This window comes from Euprymna scolopes, chromosome 6 (genome assembly GCF_053919585.1).
Source record: "Euprymna scolopes isolate OS-2025 chromosome 6, ASM5391958v1, whole genome shotgun sequence".
Taxonomy (NCBI): Eukaryota; Metazoa; Mollusca; class Cephalopoda; order Sepiida; family Sepiolidae; genus Euprymna; species Euprymna scolopes.
Window position 1 is genome coordinate 97934119 of NC_136487.1, and position 22784 is coordinate 97956902.

The 22784-nt window shown below is 34.3% G+C and overlaps 1 protein-coding gene across 2 annotated transcripts in view; it reads left to right on the forward strand.

The window, feature by feature from the left end:
* The window catches only part of LOC145277817 (high affinity copper uptake protein 1-like), a 224376-nt gene that overhangs the window by 37570 nt on the left and 164022 nt on the right, over positions 1–22784 (forward strand). Inside the window, exon 1 of one of the 2 annotated variants that reach the window (XM_080129706.1) lies at positions 19555–20036. The exons of the other annotated variant lie outside the window; for it this stretch is intronic. The gene's annotated coding sequence lies outside the window, so the exon portion shown is untranslated. Of the gene's footprint in view, positions 1–19554; positions 20037–22784 lie in introns of those variants that run through there. 2 annotated transcript variants of the gene reach the window in all.

Consider the following 22784-nt stretch of genomic DNA (forward strand, 5'->3'; position numbering starts at 1 on the left):
TAAATTCTCTGGTCGCTTGGAAACTGCACCTGTTACTACTTTACTACTTTACTAATTTACTGTTGCCATAAATTAGAAGGCATCTAAATATTATAATCGTGGCTAAAATCTAGTCTGCAGAAGAAAAAAAGTTGTTAAATATCTACTGGCCAATACGTACGTTTTTATATCTATAATATAAATCTGAATGTCTGTGTGTGTGTTTGGTCACGAACGTGACATGGCATTCGGGCCAAGATCGAAGTGTAGGGGTTTTCATTAGTTAGTTTAGAGTCCACAGAGTGAATAAGGTATTATGGTAAATGTTGCCAGTCAAGAGTAAAGTCGTCAAAGACTCCATTTTCCCTGTAGTAACAAAGAACCTGCAACACCCCCCCCCCCGATCTTATAGGGCCTTGTGCCTAAATTTGTTTTCTAAATTTGAATTTTGCTTTTAATTTATTTTAATTTTACATTGAATTATTTTGATTATAATTTTCATTTTCACGAAATAAATTATATATAAAGATCAAAGTGTAGTATCTGTTCCGGCAGATACTGCAAGCAAAGACAATATGTGGGGGCGACCCCACATATAAGACCTTGGTCAATGTAGGGGCAACCCTTCACACCAATTGTCACTAACCAGCTCCCCTACTCCCCGGGGAGTTGTTCCCCATTTCCCCTCTACTCCTAGCATTAAAAATCGGCCTTGTGCCTAATTTGCACGATGGGGGAGTAAATAAATACTGCCTGGTCACGAATAGGCTCCTATATGGTTGACTATTTTAAAAAAGTGATTACATATAATGATAGAAGATGTATCGAGACACAGGAATGGGTATGTTTGATCTGGCAGAACGGTGGTTCATTAAAATTGTGGGGTCTTCGTTCGTGCCTGGTCCAAAAAGTATGGAAATAAAAAATTAAAAAATTAAAAAAAAGAAAACATTTACAAGTGTTTTTGATATAAATGTACATAAGAATACTTTGATAAGTATGTTTTAACTTAAATAGGGTGATATTGTGGGGTCTGCGTTCGCGCCTGGCCTCCATAGAATGGAAATAGGCATAAACTTTAATAAAGGCTTTTCATATCTATCTGCGTAAGTATACTTTGATAATTATGTTTCAGTTTGAAGAAATATGGTATAATAAAATTATGGGGTGTTCGTAGAATGGAAATATGTCACAAAATTTAACAAGGTTTTTTTGATATAGATTCACAGAATATTGTGATAAGTGTTTCAGTGTGAACAGGTATCGTATAATCAATTATGGGATTTATCTATTTTATTTTTACTTCCATCATATTTTGTTTTGGTTTTGATACACCCAAATTCGAAGCTATCTCTTTACAACCCTACCTTTTCATAACCTATCATACTTTCATAAACCAGATTCCATTTTCTGTAGGCTGTTTTTGAACCCAGTCAACGACGGGTACTTTTGCTAGTTTAGATATATTCATATTTTATAGATAGAAATTCAAACTAAAATAGCAAAAATACAAAATTAAATTTTTAAAGTTTTCATATGTTGTATTGAGTTTTGTTTTTAGTCTTTCATTTTTGGTAGAATGTCGATAGCGTTCCACCCCTGCATCCTATGCTCGTTGACACGCCCCCCCCCCAATCTAAAATTAAAAATTAAATTCTACGTTTTTAGATCTATCTATCTATATATCTATAATCTACCTATATATATATAATCTATCTATATCTATCTATCTATCTATCTATATATATATATATATCTATAAAAGTGAACGTGTCTGTCTGTCTGTCTGCCTGTCTGTGTGTCTGTGTACATTTTCCTTCGCAATAACTGTATTGATTTTCACTCACCAGACTCGCAATTTGATATACCGCGTACTGAGATTTGAGAAATTCTATGTGATTGATTTTCGGTCAGAAATTTGGTTGTTAAGGAGTAAAAGTTCAACAATTTAACCTTTGCCAACTCTACCAAACTCCTCCGACAATTTTGTGTATAAATACTTGAAATTTTAGATATAGGTTCCATTACCACATGAATCTAACTTAATAACTTCATTTGAGCCCAAAACAATAAATTTTAAGGGGTCATAATAGGGGTCAAAGTTAAAAAAAATTTACCGTTTTTTTTGTTTTTTTTGCTCAGCATACAACTCCAAATACCCGGGCAACGCCGGGCAAATATGCTAGTATATATACATATAAAAGTAAACGTGTCTGTGTGTGTATCTGTGTATGTGTGTGTGTGTGTGTGTGTGTCTGTCTGTGTGTGTCTCTGTCTGTGTACATTTTCTTACGCAATAACTCTGTCAATTTTCAGCCTACAAACTCGAAATTTGATATAGAAATAGATATAGGTTCATTGGACATGGATCTAACTTAATAACTTGATTCGATCCCAAAAAATAAATTTTAAGGGGTCATAATAGGGGTCAAACTTAAAAAAATTGACCGTTTTTTATTTTTTTTTACTCAGCATGCACCTCAAAACACCCGGGCAACGCCGGGCACCCATGCTAGTATATCTATAAAAGTGAACGTGTCTGTGTGTCTGTCTGTCTGTGTACATTTTCCTTCGCAGTAACTCTATTAATTTTCAGTCTACAGACTCGAAATTTGATATACAGGGTACTGAGATTTGGGAAAATCTATGTGATTGGTTTTCGGTCAGAAATTTGGCTGTTAAGGAGTCAATGTTCAACGATTTGCTCTTTGAGAACTCTACTAAGCTCCTCCGACAATTTTGGGACTAAACACTTGAAATTTTAGATATAGGTTCCATTACCACATGAATCTAACTTAATAACTTCATTTGAGCCCAAAACAATAAATTTTAAGGGGTCATAATAGGGGTCAAAGTTAAAAAAAATTGACCGTTTTTTTTGTTTTTGCTCAGCATACACCTCCAAACACCCGGGCCACGCCGGGCACCCATGCTAGTATATATATAAAAGTAAACGTGTGTGTGTGTGTGTGTATCTGTGTGTGTGTGTGTGTGTGTGTGTGTGTCTGTGTCTGTGTACATTTTCTTACGCAATAACTCTGTCAATTTTCAGCCTACAAACTCGAAATTTGATATGCAGGGTACTGAGATTTGGGAAAATCTTTAAAATCCATTTTCGGCCAGAGATTTGGCTGTTAGGGGGTCAAAGTTTAACGATTTGACCTTTGAGAACTCTACCACACTCCTCCGACAATTTTGGGTCTAAACACTTGAAATTTTAGATATAGGTTCATTGGAATTGGATCTAACTTAATAACTTGATTCGAACTTAAAACAATAAATGTTAAGGAGTCATAATAGGGGTCAAATTTTAAAAGAAACTGACCTCTGCTGTCTCTACCAAATTACTCAGACAATTTGAGGTCTAAACATTGAAATTTTACATAAAGGGTATTCAGAGATAAGGCAAGCTTTTTAATTGGTTTGAGTCGAAAATTTGAGCGACCAATATATAAATGTATGTATGTATGTATGTATGTATGTATGTTTGCATGCCTGCTTAAAACTTTCGACAGAGGCGACGGATTTTTACAAGATCAATATCGTTTTGAAGCTCGACCTTCCAGACGAGAAATATCGAAAAATTGGCTAAAAACATTAATTTTTTTTTTTTTTTTTTTACACAGTGATCACCACTTATCAAGGCCCGGAAGCCACTCAGGGATAAGGGTTATTGCAAGTACATTAAGTTAGTGAGGAGATTTGCTGAAGTGTTTACTTAAGGGGGCGGTTCATTAGGAATTTGTTAACATTGGACCTGAAGACATCCAAGTTATAGTCCGGAGGGAAGCAGGCAGACGGAACAGAGTTCCACAGGCGTGCAGTTCTAAGAAAGAAGCTTTGTTCATGGAATCCGCGTTTTGATTTAGGCACAGATATAGAGTGGGGGAAATTTTTCACAGTGTATTCAGCTAGACGGGTGTTTTTCATGAAAGATTGGCGAGGGGGGATCAGAGATTGGAGTTCAGACGAGCATCTGCCATGGAAATAACGATAAAACAAGGACAGGCTCGCAACGTCTCTTCTGTGGGAGAGAGGTTGCAGGGTAGAGAAAAGGGCATCCCCCACTAAACCACGAAGTCTATTTTGTACTCTGTCAAGGCAGGATAGGCTGTTTTTAGCAGCTCCTGCCCAGATATGGCAACAGTATTCCATCCTTGGACGTACTTGGCTTTTATATAGATAGAGAATTGCATCAGTAGTGAGATATCTTCTCGAGCGGTAGAAGGATCCCACCATCTTTCCAGCGACCTTGGCAACAGACTTGATGTACGTGTTCCATTTCAGATCAGGAGTAAAGGTCAAACCCAGAAGCTTGTCAAAACACGGAGCCTCACCCAGACGAGAGCCATCCATCACAATTGATTCCAGCTGGGGATCAGAGCGTTGATGATGTAAGGATAGGAGTTTGGTTTTGGATGCATTAAAGGTAACCAGCCACATCTTCCCCCACTGAACCACGCGCTCGAGATCAGAGGAGAGAGAATCAGAGAGAACTTTGTCGTTTACAGCCTTTGATGTGTTGCCGTAGATGGTTGTGTCATCAGCATAGATGTCAACGAATGATTTAAGTATGTGTTTAGGGAGGTCATTGATGTAGATCAGGAAGAGAGTTGGGCCCAGGATTGACCCCTGGGGGACTCCAGCATTTATATTGCAGGCCTCCGATTTTTGTCCATCGACCACTACTCTTATGAGCCTATCGGAGAGAAATGATTTAATGATTGAGAAAACATTTCCCGTTATATCGTAGCTGGAAATCTTGTGAAGTAGACCCTTATGCCATTTTCACAATATTTTCACCTTCAAGTGGGCACTTTTCGACAGGGGGGTGGGGGTCTCTTTTTTCGCCGATATTTTCGAAAGTTATCCTTTCCTTTCGATTGTCTAGCCTTAATTTAAACCTACGTCACTTCCGGTTTGGCGGTGGTTGTAAGAGCAAAGACATCAGGCTTTTTCTCGTTCTTTTCCTCCTTTGTGGTACGAGTTCGAGCCTGCCTTTCTACTACCACTTTCTCCTTTTTTTTTCTTTGCTCAACATACACACAGACACACCAAGGCAACGCCGGGCACCCGTTGCCCGCGTGTTTGGAGGTGTATGTTAAGCCCCCCCCCCAAAAAAAAAAGCGGTCACAAAAATTTTCCCAAATTACAGTACCCTGTATATCAAATTTCCAGTCTGTATGTGTGTTAAAATTGACAAAGTTATTGCGTAGGGAAATGTGTACACACACACACACACACACACACACACACACACACACACACACACACACATGGACACCTTCGCTTTTATAGATATACTAGCCCGGGTGCCCGGCGTTGCCCGGGTGCCCGGCGTTGCCCGGGTGCCCAGTGTTTCCTCGGGTGTTTGGATGTGTGTGTTGAGCAAAAAAAAAAAAAAAAAAAAAAGAAGTGGTTGTAGGCAGGAAAGCTCGAACCCGTACCGCGAAGGAGGAAAAGAATATGAAAAAAAAACGTGACGTCTTTGCTGTTTTGCTCATCACCAAACCGGAAGTTATGTAGGTTTAAATTAAGGCTAGTAAATCGAAAAGAGAGGATGGCTTTCGTAAACATCGGCAAAAAACGCCCTGTTGGGGGTGAAGTGATCAATGTTTTTAGCCAATTTTTCCGTATTTGTCGTCCGCAGGGTGGCCTTCACAACGATACCGATCTCGTGAGAATCCGTCACCTGTCGAAAGTTTTAGACAGACAAACATACACACATATATACATACATTTAAACAAACAAGGAACTTTATATTATAGATTATATTGGACGCAATATATAGTAATGATTTAAAAAGTTTTAAAAAAAAATAAAGACTCGTGCGTCGCCACCGAGAACTGAAGCCAAACCCTTCAGCTTAAGACTTGTTTTTGCCACTGCCGCCAGTCACTGGGCCATGGAGACATATTTACTGCTAGGCTAAAAATTAAAACATGAACCAATAGCTACTACGTAATGCGCCCGTAATGGCGACGTTCGACCTTCACCTGGCAAATTTCATTTTTTTTAAATTTTCACACTTTTGCACAGATTTTTTCCAAATATAAAGTTTCGCGTGGATTCAAATACCTTGTATATGAAGATTCATGTCTGTAGACCAAAAACTCGAGGAGGAGTTTGGTAGGCAAAAGTTTTTAAACAAAAATATATACGTATATATAAATATATATGGAAACAATTTTGTGTTTACTATAAACGTTTTACGCAAATATTATACAAGTATAAATCATGTAGAATATCTGCATTAATATAATTGCAAGTAATAGTTAACTAAAGATGATTATCCGATGAGAAAACCGAAGAAACTAAAAGGGAATTAATAAAAATGAATGTTTAAAAGAATATGCAAATTAGCTAGATCTTCAGCTAGAGAAGGCAATTCCACGTAAACCTGTAACGTATAACTCATCAATTTACCCTCCTATTTTCATTCTCTCTTTCTTTCTTTCAACTACAACGTCCGACAATTCAAAAATTAATAGATAATAAATAAAAAACAATAAATATTTTTCAATCCCTCCCCGCCCGGCTAATTTATATATATATATATATATATATATATATATATATATATATATATATATATATATATATATATATATATATATATATATATATATATATATACGTATTTGTGTATGTATATATACTCAGGCATGTGCTCTTCCCCCATTGATGTGTGTGCGTATGTTGCACATGTGTATGCGTGTGTGTGTTTGTGTGTGTGCGTGGTATTTACTTATCATAAACATCTCCTTAATAATTTTATTAATCTATTACTTGATTAACTTACTGATATTCTTACCTATCTTTATATTATCAAAATAAGCCTATAACGTATAATTCATTAATTTATCCTTCTATTTTCCTTCTCCCTTTCTTTTTTTCAACTATAGCGTCCGACAATTAAAAAATTAATTAATAATAAATAAAAAACAATAAATATTTTTCAATCTCTCCCCGCCCTGCTACATCACTTTGAACCCCATTTTCAACCCGTTTTTTCCTCCTCCCACCACACCACGCCGACTAACACTGACTCTGCAACCTGTTGCCATTGTGATCCATTAAATTAACTGCTAACTGCTGCTTGAACACATGCCGTTATAAATAAGAATAGCTTCTTTTAATTTTAAACCGTTATAAACTAGAAGAACGTATATAAGCATTAACACGTAATTAATATTTAATAATACCCCCCCCCCTTATTATACACACTCCTACTACTTTAAACTCCGACGTCCTCTCTCGTCCACTCCCCCTTTTTATTTACCTCCCCTTCATCTCCTACGATTTTGCCATTCTTATTTGGTATTATAATTCAGTCCATCTATGAATTCTGACGAAGCTAGTCGGATATTTCCTCTTCTTTTTGAGGATTTCCCCCTAGCCGAAACAATATGTAAACTCATTCTGGACTCACAGTAATAAATTTCCTATATACTGCTCTGGCTACACATTGAGCACTCTAGTCCGTTTTTTTCACCACTGATATATATATATATATATATATATATATATATATATATATATATAAATGAGAGAGTAAAAGTAAGAGAATAAGATCAATTCGTTATCATCGGGATAAACTTTTGATCTTATAGAGAAATCAATAAAGAGAAAACTATGATATAACTATATTGTAATATATATAGATTTATTCATTTATTCAATAAGGGTATACAGCAATTGGGTTGGCAGGAAAGTGAAAAACCTATATACTATGGTATTTCGAAGCAAAATGCTTCTCATCAGAAGAGGAGAGAACATGCTAGGGATACGACATGTAGCAATAGTTACAGTAGGAGTGAAATAAAATGTTGAGTTTTTTTTAAAGAATTAAATTGATTTGTGTGATACAGGAGGAATATAGTTTTTATTATATAATGCAGGTAGGTATATAGCATGGACAACATTTGTGATTAGAGTCCGTAGGAGGATGTAGGGTACGTAAATTGGAGGAAGATGCTTATTTAATCATATGTGTTAATTGGTTATAGCTACAGAATATGGGATTTACATAAAATAGGGGTTAATCCTATCTCGGTATATTTTAGAGGGGGTATCTGAAAATATAACAGTGCTTAAAAGAAATATAAATTATTAGAAATAATAGTATGGTAATAAATGGGAAGGGATAAATTATAAAGGATATAATATAGAAATATTTGAATAAAATAAGACAGAAGATAAACAAATGGTATAATAAGGGGATAAAATACAAAGGAATATTGAATGAATTATGTTATTAATATACAGGTTGATTAAAAAAGCATGAACGTATTTTATGATCAAATATTTTGTAAGAATGAGGGAGTGGGTATTTAGAAGATGAGATTTCCCAGTTTTCTATGATTGTCACGTGGCGACACAGCAAAAAATGGCGACTCGTCAACGGAAGGCCTTTTGCGTTCTTGAGTGTGTAAAACTAACTCAGTGATTATAATGCAGCGTACATTCAGAGTGAAATTTAATTGCGATGATCCTTCTCCCACGGACATCCGAAGGGGGTTGAGAACGTGTGTCTGTGTAAAGGCAAAAGTCTCAGGACACCGTAAACTTCAGAGGAAAATGTGAGAGATCCATGCTATGTTTACTCGAGGTCCAAGGAGTTTCACACGCCGTGCAAGTCGTAAGCTGGTAATTCTTCAATTGACGACAAGGCGTGTGCTTAAAAAACGGTTGCAATTGAAACCGTGCAGACTGCAGCTTCTTCAGGCGCTTAAAACCAATGACTACCTATGACGAATGGAATTTTGTAACCAGACGCTGCAAATGATGGGAGACGACAAAATCTTCAGATCACTGTTAATTTTCAGTGTCGAAGCCACTTTTCATCTGAATGGCAAAGTCAACCGACACAATGTGTGAATTCGGGGAATCAAAAGTCCTCACAAAATTAATCAACATTAAAGAGCTTCGCCAGAAGTAAATGTTTTGAATGGTGTATCTTGAAACAAGATCTATGATTCAGTTTTTTGAGCAAAACTCTGTTACAAGGCAAGGCTATGAGAATATGTTACAAATAAATTATACGTAACGTGGGACCCAGAAAAAGATCTGGGTGTCATGATCGGGAGGTTCTCCCTCGGTTGACAGCATGAGTGGCTCGGTCATCATCCTACGAATGTTGACTCCTCTTCTAATTTCAGAAATAAAAATCTCACACACAGAACAGGTAGATATCCCCTCTGATTTCAAGTACTAAAATGATAAAGATCAAACGCAGAAGAACCAAATTAATCAATATAGACCAAAACCCGAATGAGAATTGGGCAACAAAATAAAATAGACTGGTAATGAAATGCTATTACAGAAGTCACCCCAACGACTGAGGATATCGCAAATGGATGAAAGAGTTGTGAGACATATCCAGTGACTACTAGACAACGGAACAAAGAATTGTGGACCAAGCGAAACTTATTCTGAAAAGAGATTGACTTTCAAATCCAGAACTAATAGAAATACAACAAAATACAAATAATAGAACAGACTAAGAAACACCCCTCGCTGGAACTCCACATATAGAACCAGAACCTCCAGATGTAGAAGGCCTGCAAAACTCAGACATAAGAAACATGGAAACCGAGATCTTTGAAACAATGGAACTTATAGAATGAAGCAACTGAAGTAGAAAACATCATACAATTAATGAACGAAGAGAAAACAAAGCTCCTATCCTAAATATACTAAGGAAATGCAAAAACAGATACAAGTTCACTAATGCAGATGAAAGAATGTACCACCTAATGTACATGGATGACCTAAAACTGCTTGCAAAAACTAAAATGGAACTAAAAACGCTAACAAACACCAGAATCTTCAACTATAATATCCGAAAGGAATTCAATATGAAAAAGTGCGCACTGCTGATCATGAGAAGGGGAAAACTGGAAGCAACAGAAGGTATGGTACTACCCAATCAAACGAAGATGAGGGTATTAGGTGAACATAACAGCTACAACTATTTGGAAGTTCTAGAAGCAGACACCACCAAAGCAACAGAAATGAAAGAGAAAATTGGAAAGGAATATTTCAAAAGAACAAGAAAACTCCTTTAGACTAAATATATAGTAGCAACCTAATAAACGATAAAAACACATGGGCAGTGTTGCTAAGAAGATACTCTGGACTGTTATAGGCTGGACCAAAGAAGAACTGAAGTATCTCGACCAGAGAACCAATAAAATCATGACTACGTACAATGCAGTACACCCAAAGAATGATATTGATCAACACTATGTGAAAAGGAAATACGGAGGAGTCGGGCTGGTTTTATAGAAGACTGTTAAATAATTATAATATTAAAAAAGAATTAGAAAACTACATAATGTAGAATGCCAAAAGAATAATTACCACATTGCAGAAAAAAGCAAGAGAAAGAAAAAAAAAGATGAGGGATAAGGTAAGAAAAGAAAACGGGAAGAGAAACAGCTACACCAATAATTCATAAAGATGACAAAAGATGAAACTAATAGAAACATTTGAACATGGCAACGAAAAAGAAAACCTAAAGAAAGAAACTGGATCCTTAATAACAGCCGTACAAGATAACGCAATTAGAACCAACCACATAAAAGCAAGGATAGACAAGACACAGGAAAACAGCAAATGAAGACTCTGTGAACAAAGAGACGAGACATTAAACCACATAATAAGCGAATACAGCAAACTAACACAAAAAGAATATAACAATAGACACGATCAAGTGGCGAAGGGAGTACATTGGAAATTATGCAGACAACTGCATCTTGAACACTCAGACAAATGGCGCAAGAACAAACCGGCAGCAATCCTTGAAAATGAAAGTTACTTTTATAGATATATAAACGGATAAACCCATCCAAGTAAGAATATCAGATGTCATAATTGTTAACAAGAAAGTTTTGCCCGATTATAGATTTTGCGATCCAGATGACCATAGAGTGAAAATCAAGAAGATGGGGAAGCGGAACATATATATGGAATTGACCAGAGAGCTCAATGGAATATGAAGAAAGTCAAGATAACACCACTTATTGTAGAAGCACGAGGAACAATACAAAAAAACTATGAAAAAAGAATGGGAGAGATTGGAATCAGAGGGATAAATGAGAAGATACAACGAATAACAATAATGAAAACTGCAGAAATATTAAGGAAAACCCTTGAATGCGAATACTAACACACATGAGCTACAGGCACAAGCCGGATATACAGAAACTACTACAGACGTAAAACAAAAAGACTGGAATCATGAAAACTGAAACTGTATAATTGTAAGTTAACCCCTTCTGCGTCTTTTGTGTTTGTGGTACTATAAACTGACGCCATACTAATTAAGTAAGGAAGGCCAAGGAGGATAGAAAGACCAAGGAGTAAAAATACTAGTCAGACCTCCGCTGATTGAGTGCAAAGAGGAATGGGACTCTGGGAGGTCTCCCTACTAGTACACACACACACACACACACACACACACACACACACACACACACACACATATATATATATATATATATATATATATATATATATATATATATATATATATATAAACTGGCAACCAGTATTCGGCTATGGGTCATTACCAATAATGAAAGTACTCATGCCCGGGTGTTTGGACTGTATGTTGAGCAAAAAAAAAAAAAAAAAAGTGTTAATAGGAAGGCAGGCTCGAACCCGTACCGCAAAGGAGGGAAAGAACAGGGAAAAAACCTGACGTCTTTGCTGTTACAACCACCGCCAAACCGGAAGTGATGTTTTAAAAAATTTAGGTTAGACTATCGAAAGGAGAGGATGACTTAAAAAATATCGGCTAAAAAAGCAACTCCCTGTAGAAAAGTGCCCAGTTTAAGGTGGAGATATTAATGTTTTAGCCAATTTTTTGATATTTGTCGTCTGAAAGGTCGAACTTCAAAACGATACTAATCCTAAGAAAATCCGTCGCCTCTATCGAAAGTGTTGGGCAGACATGCAAACATACATAAACACATTTATATATTGGTAACTAAAAATTTTCGACCCAAACCGATTAAAAAGCTTGCCCTATCTCTGAATACCCGTTATGTAAAATTTCAAATGTTTATACCGGAAATTGTCTGAGTAATTTGGCATAGACAGCAGAGGTCAGTTTCTTTTAAAATTTGACCCCTATTATGACTCCTTAACATTTATTGTTTTAAGTTCGAATCAAGTTATTAAGTTAGATCCATGTCCAAGGAACCTATATCTAAAATTTCAAGTGTTTAGACCCAAAATTGTCGGAGGAGTGTGGTAGAGTTCTCAAAGGTTAAATCGTTAAACTTTGACCCCCTAACAGCCAAATCTCTGGCCGAAAATGGTAAAATCGTTAAACTTTGACCCCTTAATCGCCAAATTTCTGGCCGAAAACCGATCACATCGATGTTTCCTAATCTCAGTACCCTGTATATCAAATTTCGAGTATGTAGACTGAAAATGGACAGAGTTATTTCGTAGGGAAATGTACACACACAGACACACAGACAGATACATAGAAACGTTCACTTTTATAGATATATAGATAGATAGACTAATAGATTAAACAAAAATAGATACGTATACATAAATATATATGGAAACAATTTTTTTGTTTACTGTAAAGATTTTACGCAAATATTACGCAAGTATAAATCATGTAGAATATATGCATGAATATAATTACACGTAATAGTTAACTAAAGATGATCATCCCATAAGAAAACCGAAAAAAACTAATAGGGAATTAATTAAAATGAATGTTTAAAAGAATATACAAATTAGCTAGATCTTTTGCTAGTGAATGCAATTCCACAACCAATATATGAGAAAATTGTATTTTCTTTTTAAATAAATAGAAAACAGAGTTTTTAATATGAATATCAATACACACAAAAGAAAAACGAATTTATAGGAGTATAGATAGATAGATAGATAGATCGGTTGTTGATTATCTATGCGCGTCATTAAATTTATTTATTTTTTTGTTTTGCTTTTGCTGAACAATCTAAGCATGCAAGAAATATCAATGTACACATTTTTAAATAAATGAAAAACCCTAACCTGAAAAAGTCATGATTTGTTTAATAATACCTACCTTAATACTTTTTTTTTTTTACTTTAATTACATATTTGATTTAGTTACGTTTCGAATGTTATTACCAATAAAAAGCTAAGGTCTTTTATAACGTTTAAGGGTTTGCTTAGAGGTTGGGCGTAACAAATAGTTTTCGGCTACTTGTTTTACCCATTCAAAAGATTTTCGTAGCCTTACTGGTATTTAAAACATGAGTGTGCCAATGAATAAATGCGTTCACAGAGAGAGAGAGAGAGAGAGAGAGAGAGAGAGAGAATTTTTCTTAATCTTTTTTCTTTTCTATGGTGTGGTTCATACAGCTTGCTTGGTGTTGGCAAAAGATAGTCATGCATCGTTAATTTACTAGGTTATACTTGCCAAATGACAAAAGAAAAGAAAGACACACGATCTGGTGTTTATTCTTTTAGCCTAGGGTTAATTTACTAAACCTACTTTAACCTCTCCCACCCACCCCCTTAAAAATAAGTTTAATGACACTCAGTAAAACCCATGTCTCTCTCACAAACCAATATGACATTTCAAGAAGTTATTTAAACTTATTATTAAACTGATTATAATTCTAATCAAGTTTCATTATTTAATTGATATTAAACAAAAGAATGTCTAAAAAATAACCAACATTTTATGCATTTTATTCTTTTGTGAGAATCCGTTTTGAAGTTTTATATAGTTTTTCTTACGAAACCAGCACACTCGAAAATAAGATCATAGCAGCGTTACTACTACTACTACTACTTATAATAATAATAATAATAATAGTAGTAGTAGTAGTAGTAGTAGTAGTAAGGAACGTAGAACAAATGCTGCTGCATACTTTCAACTATGAAAAAATAAATTATTCCAAGTATTACCAAAACCGGCTTTTCTGTTTTAATAGTAGCGGGGAAATGTGATAATTTACACGATAAACGCCACCATTTGGTGAAAACTGATTTAGCAACAAAAATTCTAACGTCGCAGGAACAAACAAAGGAAACTTGAAAATCCGACTCGGCATTTCTAAAAGTGCAAATGAAATGCATTTGTTTAAAAAAAACAAACAAGCGAAAATACGCGTGGGTATCGATCCTCTGTTTCGTAAAAAATTATTTTCTATAATATTAACGATTAGCATAGATATACCGAAAAATTGAGTCATAGGAAAGCCTTAAAAATATCTTGATTGAACATCCTTTATGATCTCCGGCCGCATCCTCACACCCACGGTTCGAATTATTGTAATGCAGAGCTAACCCATCTTTTCCTTAGTAGAGGAAAGGAAACATGTATTCAACACCTGAAGAAGGTCGTGGGTGCAGCGATCGAAACGTTGTGCGAATAATACCCAAGATGAGAATAATTGTGTGATTAATCAAATTGATACAAACATTCACATCTCAAAAATTCAGAATTGAAATGTATTTATTCGTGCTTCTTCCAAAACAACGCATTTCATTACATTTCCAAAGTCTTTTCGCACACGCATGTGCTTTTTAAAAGTCTCTGCCCCCATTATCATCTTGCGCTCTTACGCTTACCAGCGCTTTCTCGCTCTCGTATTTACACGCCCATCATTCCCGCTAGCACTTTGCTTCTCTTGTTGACTACGTGGAGTATTTTTCTCTCCCCCCCCCTTTAAAAATAAAATATAAGCAGACTGGAATTTCCACTAAAAAGATGACATGGGACAACTGATAGAATAAGCTAGTGTTTTTATTATTTATGAAGATGCAATTTTTGACCAGCGAGTGTTTCAATGTATCGATTTGAGTTTGCATGATGTACGCACGCACAAATAAATCTGGAGGATTTGTAGTGCTATACTCAGTTGATTGGAAATAAATTTGACCAGTTTATCTTCATCAGTCAGATGACTTAATAAATGGTTGCTTTCCATCCGAAAATATAGTACGGAATCGGTAATTGTATCGGAATCAGGAAAAAATATTGGACTCGTCCCATATATATATATATATATATATATATATATATATATATATATATATATATATATATATATATATGATGGAACGATTTCAACATGTTTCCCGATTCCGATACAATTACCGATTCCGATTCTTTATAAATCTTTAAATATTTATCAATAGAGTTGTTATTTATTTTCGATTACCGTAAAAACACATGTTGAATGTGCTTACGTATGCAGATATTTTCTGAAACGTAAAAATATGAATAATCGTCTTAGATTTAATGTTCATTTAAAATCAATAAAAATGTATTATTTAATCATTACTACGAACAGTGGAAGATTTTGACTTAAACAAAATCAAATAAAAAAAAAGACAAAACATTTGTTTTCGGCATCGAAAAATAGGCAAACAAAAGTTTCAATTTTCCCGATTCCAGATTTCAGATTTTGATTAATCGCCCAACAATGATATATATATATATATATATATATATATATATATATATATATATATATATATATATATATATATATATATATATATATATACACACGTAAATTTGTGTATATATACATGTAAATGTATATATATATATATATATATGTAAATGTGCGTATATATATATATATATATATATATATATATATATATATATATATATATATATATATATACTAGCAAAAGTACCCGTCGTTGACTGGGTTCAAAAACAGCCTACAGCAAATGAACTCTGATTTATGAAAGGAAGGTTATGAAAAGGAAGGGTTGTAAAGAGATAGCTTCAAATTTGGGGGCATCAAAACCAAAGCAAAATATGATGAAAGTAAAAATAAAATAGATAAACCACATAATTTATTATACCATACCTGTTCACACTGAAACACTTATCACAATATTCTGTGGATCTATATTAAAAAAACCTTGTTAAACTGTGACACATTTCCTTCTATGGAGGTTAGGCGCGAACGAACACTCCATAATTTTAGTATACCATATTTCTTCAAACTGAAACATAATTATCAAAGTATACTTACGCAGATAGATATGAAAAATCTTTACTAAAGTTTGTGCTTATTTCCATTCTATGGAGGCCAGGCGCGAACGCAGACCCCACAATTTTATTATACCATCCCTATTTAAGTTAAAACATACTTATCAAAGTATTCTTATGTACATCTATATCAAAGTATTATTATGTACATTTATATCAAAAACACTTTGAGGTTAAGTAGCCGCTTCAGTAGGTCAGGTTATACATATATATATATATATATATATATATATATATATATATATATATATATATATATATACACCCGTACACACACGTAAAAACTGTTTGTCCATCATTGCCAATGAAGATCACGAACATTACTGACGATGCTGTGACTTCCACGTGAACTTTTCATCGCAATCTCCAACTACATTTTATTTCAGTTAAAAAGTAGAAATTCACGACGACTGAAAACAATACTGGGATAAGCGGAGTTTATACTTTAAACAAAAACTCTTTCCGTGAGTTCATTGATTTTAGTGGAAATCAATTTATCATGACTGTCACTAATTTCTATTGACACAATTGGTCTATCCTCATTTTACTATTTAAACCTAACTCATTTTTACGAAGGTTTCGTGCAAATGCATTTGTGTGTGAGATCAACAGAACATTCTTTTATTTTGATAGAGATTATTAAAAATAGGTTTGTATAGTTTTGGTTAGATGCTATTTTAAGTCCTATGATCTGACTTGGTCACTACTGTGACAGGTGATCACAATTTAAAGCTTAAAAAACGTCGACATTAAATAAGAAATTTATTTATTTTGAAGTGGTAGATTCCTAGAATACCTTTGTATCTCTTATGATAAATGTTCACATTCTTAACCGTGTCAAGTCCAGACCGGATGTGCTACTCGTATATACAATATGCTAAGCCAATAATAAGAAGGCCAATCACCTTTTTATGAGTCTTCTTTTTTTATAAAGCTACTCAATAATACAAATACAATGTCAAAATGCAAGTCGACATTAAGCGACTATAAATTTGACAGACGTTTGTTTACAATACCCACTGAAATTCAAACAAAAGAAATTCAAATAAATAATACTAAAACGTTATACAGGTTACAGATTATTAGACTCAGTCATCAGACTAAGATCAAGTAGCAGTAATTGTTGTGTGTTCAGTCAGAAGGCAAAAATCTTGACGCGTCTTTGTGTTGTTAACAAAATTCGTCCTTTTCTAATAAAAACGAAACGAAAAAAGAAAAAAGGAGAGGAGGAAAAATAATGAAATAAAAGAAAATAATAAAACACACATAGAAAGGTAATTTAATACGGTTTTAATTTATTATTTATAAACGTGCATGCACTGCCTTTTATTTCCAAAACAAAATTCGATGAAACTGAGTTCACGTGAATGTGTTCAACAAAGTTAGAGTAGAATCATGTATGCATACGTGTATGTGCGTTTGTGCAAGTAGAGAAACGTATAAAAAATAACGAGCTTGTGTGTGAGCGCACAGATGTTGATGGAATTCTTATCAGCGCAACATTCACACCGAGATCTGGGGTGTGTCGTTGTCGAAGCTGAAGAAAGTAAGAGAATGAATTTTGCTGTGCAGTGTTTCTTATAATCACCGAGTAGTCACACCTCTTAGCATCAAATGTAATTCGGGGTTGAAAACGCCTTCTGGTAGTGTGCCTGTAATTGTGTCGACAAAGGAAAGTAATACTACAAAGGTCTTGTTTTGTTTACTATTTAATTTATTAATTAATTTATTTATTTAGAAAGGTTTATCTTGATATAAAGCATCTTTTATAATCTTTTAAAAAGCGATTTCTGAAGTTTTTCAATTAGTTTTTGCTTAAATTCTTGACAGGTCCAGCGTTGTCAGAATTCGCTTGATAGCATCATACGTAACACTAAAATCTAAAGAGTAACTTTTAGGTCTTTGAGAATTAATTTGTAATTTAATTCTCATAAAAATCTTCATTTGCAATTTAAGTATTTTCTTCTTTCACCCTCCTATTAAATAGTCCATTACACTTCATGTAGCGTCTATTATGTTCTAAATGTCCTACAAATATGACCAGTAATTTTTTTTCATAGAGGCAGACTCACAGAGTCAGAGACATTCAAACTTTCATTTTTATTTTATAGATATTGTTTGAATTGACAACTGTTATCGACTGTTTTGTTTTTAATGCTGAAATTTATACAGTACATTTTTTGAATAAGGCTTTTACTTTTATTATTTTTTATTAATAATGTTTTGTATTATGCTGCCTTTTGTGAATGCTCATGTTTACGTGGATAATATCACTAAAAACGATTTGTTTAGTCTTTAGGCTGGAAATAACGAATACCACAAAATGAGATTCGTATAAGATTCGAACCACATAATGCAGGCGTCATTTAAGGTCATTTGACTAAGGAACTGAACATCTAGTAAAAGGCGAAATTGTACAGCAGAATATATAGCATACTGTCGGAAATAGATTGTGTGCAGTCAGTACCAACCCTATTCGGGTTTAACCGGCTTCCCCCGAAGGAGGAAGTTTCATGAGAGTATGAAATTCACAAGCGGTCCCCAGTCGCATGTATATCCCCGTTAAGGGAGATGCCGACGTTAGGTTTTTGCAACTTTTGCAGGGAGGTGTCGACGTCCTCCTACATACAGCACCTGGACATTCCAAATAGATCACCCATTTTAGCAATGACAGGCTCAACGTTGCTTAACTTCCGTGATCTGACGGGAACCGGCACGTGAACGTGATTATGCCGTATATATATTCCAAATAACCGAATCCTTTCTTTAAAAAAATATTCCAAATAAATGAATCCTTTCTTTTAAAAACTTTTATTTCTGTCCATTAAAAACATATTTTATTTATTGTTTTTATTCATGCAGTGATTGATTTTTTAGTTCAAGTCTGCAAAGAAAGTAGGCTCCCTTTTTAACGAGTTCAAACACTGCTCGCACCTGCCAGTATCCGACATATCGCACATGCATAGAGTATTGTTGTTAGATCTAGGCTGGTGCAGTGTGCAGTGGTGCACCAACTACCATTTGGATAGGGAGAACAAACGAATTTCTAACCGATAGGTCTCGCACCGTCTGCTAAGTTCCAGCCCCTATCGCATCGCTACAGTGTTGCATCTCTATGCTTGTTTTATAAATACTTCCAGGGAATGTGCTTTGATAAACGTAGGCCACGTGTAGCCGTTAAATGTAAATCCACCTGGCTAGCAGCAAAACCACGCCCATTTACTATAGAGAAGCCTGATCCATGCAAGGGTATTTCTTACTGTAATGAATTCCATTCTTGGATCGTTTCCCATTTGAAGTACTCTTCCCTTTCCGCTTCCTCGATCATGCCAAGATGTAGGAATTTAAATATAATGTGAATAAAAGTCTTACTGCCCAAGCTCAACTCCTCACCCAAATTTCCCCTATAAATATGGTCCTTATCATAGTTAGCCCTTACGCTTCAGTAGCAATAAATCTTGTTAGGGTGAACAAAAGTTCAAAAGAAAAATATTCATTTAGCCTTTTTTTCATTTGGTTGGCCAGGATAATTACTGGCCCGTGGGAAAACTACAAGATGTGAGCTTTGATTTTCGCACTGGTAACAGTCGCCCCTATGAGGACCAGCGTGTATTTGTTTTCGCGTTCTACTCGACAGTGTGCCAGCTAATCGTGACCGAGCAGAGGAGGCAAGAGACAAAACACAACTAACAATATACACATGCGTGCTTTGATTGCGACTGTCACAAATAACAATCGGCTAGTATTTCACAGGTTGACAGGAAAAAGAAAAACAGAAAAAACTATAAGAAAAGCATTTTTCATTTGAAAATTTATATCCGTTGAGGAAAGAAAACTTAATTCTATTCGAGTGACTCTTATCACACACACACACACACACACACACACACACACACACACACACACACACACACACACACACACAATCTAATGGACAGTATTTATTTATCGAAAGCGACTACAGGAGCAACAAGTAGATTTGTTTATCTGAAAAATTCCGAAATATAGCAACAGGTATAGTACAATTATTGTTTGATAACTTTCACTCCAACTTTTAAACTTTTACCTCGAATTAATAAGAATTATTGCGTTTTCATGCTCCCAGTCCTGAACCTCATTTTACCATTGATTCTTATTTCGTCATTTTTATAGTGTTTAAGTGATACATAAATGTATTATAATACAAAACGTGAAATGTTTGATTTTGTTGTAATGCTTTGTTTTTAATTGTATTCTCGTAGAGAAAGATAGATAAACATTTTTTTTATTGTAGATTTACTCGGATGAAAGTATTATATAAGCTTTCATCGAAAATTGTTTACAATTTCCAACAGAAAAAATAATGAAAAGCAGTTAACAAATCACTGTTACAAGCCAAACAGTGACTTTCTAATTATATTTTGCGTTTTAAAATATTTCAAGTGATTTTATTTACATGTTTTATCGATGGATTCAAATAGTGCGTTAGAAATTTGGTCAAAGTGAAATCCTGAGATCGAAGAAAAAAAAATCGGAAATTAAAAAAACTGTCACCAATTGTTCGAAAATTAAATTTTCAACCAATTTCTATATTTTTATGAGTTTAAGTTTGATAGAAAAAAATTCCGGGTTTGTATTACTGTACACATAGATTCGAAAAAGTTGTCAAAAAAACAAATATATAACAAATAAATGTTATCAAAGGCAAGATAAGTTACTTTTCTACCTAACTGGATATGTTTTCAGTGTTTTTATTTAATGTAACATGTTTATTTAGCTCGAAAAACATACTGTGTTTACCGATGTATTGGAAAATTCAAAATGGCACCCGACTCTCCCTTTAACACGGTAAGTTTGGGAAAAGGTGCTATAAATATAAAACTAGACAAAATACTGTTAGAATCTCGCTCAATATATGTTACCGTGACATAGGTTGACATATATTCGGTGGGGTTTTAATAGTATTTTGTCTAGTTTATTATTTATAACACCTTTTCCCAAACTTACTGTGTTAAAGAGAAAGTCGGACGCCATTTTTAATTTTCCAATACATCGGTAAACACTGTATGTTTTTCGAGCTGAATAAACATGTTACACTGAATAAAAATACGAAAAATATATCCAGTTTGGAAGAAAAGTAACTTATCTTACCTGTGATAACATTTATTTGTTCTATATTTGTTTTTTGTCAACTTTTTCGAATCTATGTGTACAGTAATACAAACCCAAAATTCCTGTCTGTTGTAATATGTGTCGTTTATTTGTTTTATTATTACCCTTTTTTCTCATCATTCATGAGCATTTATTAGTACAACATCCGTCGACGCCGATTGAATCACTCTAAAAACAATCCTGTTTTTATTTTAATTGTATCTCAAAATTGGATATAATCAGCCTTTTTTTTTTATTTACATCCGACCCTTACAATTAGAGCACGTTTGTTGTATCAGAAACATCCCACGAGATTCGTACTACTACCTCATCATCGGTTGCAAATATGCACATACCATAGGGAAGGCTTTATATATATATATATATATATATATATATATATATATATATATATATATATATATATATATATATATATATATATATATATATATACTAGCATTTCAGCCCGGCGTTGCTCGGGTGTTTGGAGGTGTATGATGAGCAAAAAAAAAAAAGCGGTCAATTTTTAAAAAATTTGTCCCCTATTATGACCCCTTAACATTTATTGTTTTGGGCTCAAATAAAGTTATTAAGTTAGATCCATATATATATATATATATATATATATATATATATATATATATATATATATATATATATATATATAAAATTTCAAGTGTTTAGACCCAAAATTGGCGGAGGAGTTTGGTAGAGTTCTCAAAGGACAAATCGTCGAACTTTAACCCCTTAACAGCCAAATTTCTGGCCGAAAACCGATCACAAAGATTTTGCCAAATCTCAGTACCCTCTATATCAAATTTCAGGTCTGTAGACTTAAAGTTGACAGAGTTATTGCATAGGGAAATGTACACAGACACACACAGAGACACGTTGACTTTTATAAATATATAGATAGATAAATAGATAGATAGATAGATAGATTTGATGCAATATATAGTCATGATTTAAAAAGTATGAAAAATCAAACCGCGGATTCCATGAACAAAGCTTCTTTCTTAGAATTGCACGCCTGTGGAACTCTGTTCCGTCTGCCTGCTTCCCACCGGACTACAACTTGGATGTGTTCAAGTCCAACGTTAACAAATTTCTAATGAACCGCCCCCTTACGTAAACACTTCATCAAATCTCCACACTAACGCAATGTACTTGCAATAACCCTTATCCCTGAGTGGCTTCCGGGCCTTGATAAGTGGTGATCACTGTGTAAAAAAAAAAAAAAAACCTCCACCAAGAATCTAAACCAAAACGTTCAGCTAACAATTTATTTTGCCTCTGCCGTCAATGACTGTGCTATGAAAGCTTGTTCAATGTATGGCTAAAAATTAAAGCATGAACCAATAGCTACTACATTATGCATTCGTAATGCCGGCGTTCGACCTTCACCTGGCAAATTTCATTTTTTTTTTTATTTTCACACTTTTGCACCGATTTTTCCGGGCTAAAACCCAAATATAAAGTTTTGCATATATTCAAATACCTTATATATTAAGTTTCATGTCTGTATACCAAAAACTCTAGGAGTTTGTGAGACAAAATTTGTAAAACAAAAATATATACGTATAGATAAATATATATGGAAACAATTTTGTGTTTACTACAAACTTTTTA